The sequence below is a fragment of the Physeter macrocephalus genome, chromosome 18, assembly GCF_002837175.3.
Source record: "Physeter macrocephalus isolate SW-GA chromosome 18, ASM283717v5, whole genome shotgun sequence".
Taxonomy (NCBI): domain Eukaryota; kingdom Metazoa; phylum Chordata; class Mammalia; order Artiodactyla; family Physeteridae; genus Physeter; species Physeter macrocephalus.
This window is the reverse complement of record NC_041231.1, coordinates 54,051,994-54,053,267: the sequence shown is the minus strand read 5'-3', so window position 1 is coordinate 54,053,267 and position 1,274 is coordinate 54,051,994. Positions and strand designations below refer to the sequence as shown.

Genomic DNA, 1,274 nt, shown 5'->3' with positions numbered 1-1,274 from the left:
GAGCACAGGCTCCGGACGCGCAGGCTCAGCGGCCATGGCTCACAGGCCCAGCCGCTCCGCAGCATGTGGGATCCTCCCGGACCGGGGCACGAAACTGTGTCCCCTGCATCCGCAGGCGGACTCTCAACCACTGCGCTACAAGGGAAGCCCCACCCCTGACCTTCTGACCATGGTCTGATAAGACTCTAAGTGTCATGATGAATTTATTCTTATATGATCCTCATACTTAACTTTAGCATTTCTGTTTTCAAGTCTCATTTCCTAAAATTTCATTTTGAGTCATTTCACATTCTTGAATATGATCCATACAGTAAACCTCCTGAAAAGTCATTGTACCTCTGTGGTCTAAGATGGTGCAGGATTCTCTCCATCTAGGCCTTATCAGGGCAAAGGAAACAAAATAAAAGCAATGTTAGTTGCTCTCATTCCGTAGTATAAATGAATTCTGGACACAGACTAGTCCATGGTTTTTCTATGCCTGACAGGCCTGGAAAGAAACATTCATCTCAAGGATTTCATCCTCCTTCCTACGTTGACTGCACACTGCCCGTCTCACTAACCCTATGGACATACTTCTTAGTCCCCAACACCAGATTTTTGCCAAAAATTCCCAAGGAAACTGTAATCTAGCCCTATACAGGATCTAGACCTCATTGACCTCATCCAGTTTCTTTTTTTTTTTAATCTTATTGGAGTATAATTGCTTTAAAATGATGTGTTAGTTTCTGCTTTATAACAAAGTGATACATATACATATATCCCCATATCTCTTCCCTCTTATGTCTCCCTCGCACCCTCCCTATCCCACCCCTGTAGGTGGTCACAAAGCAATGAGCTGATCTCCCTGTGCTATGTGGCTGCTTCCCTCTAGCTATCTATTTTACATTTGGTAGTGTATATATGTTCCTGCCACTCTTTCACTTCGTCCCAGCTTACCCTTCCCCCTCTCCGTGTCCTCAAGTCCATTCTCTATGTCTGCGTCTTTATTCCTGTCCTGCCCCTTGGTTGTTCAGAAACTTTTTTTTTTTTTTAGATTCCATATATATGTGTTAGCATACAGTATTTGTTTTTCTCTTTCTGACTTATTTCACTCTGTATGACAGATTCTAGGTTCATCCACCTCAATACAAATAACTCAATTTCGTTTCTTTTTATGGCTGAGTAATATTCCATTGTATATATGTGGCACATCTTCTTTATCCATTCATCTGTCAATGGACACAGGTTGCTTCCATTTCCTGGCTATTGTAAATAGTGCTGCAGTGAACATTGTG

At 42.5% G+C, this 1,274-nt stretch overlaps 1 pseudogene; it reads right to left on the bottom strand.

Moving 5' to 3' along the window:
- Positions 1–1,274, bottom strand: part of LOC102981813 (growth arrest and DNA damage-inducible proteins-interacting protein 1-like) — a 10,161-nt pseudogene that overhangs the window by 1,163 nt on the left and 7,724 nt on the right.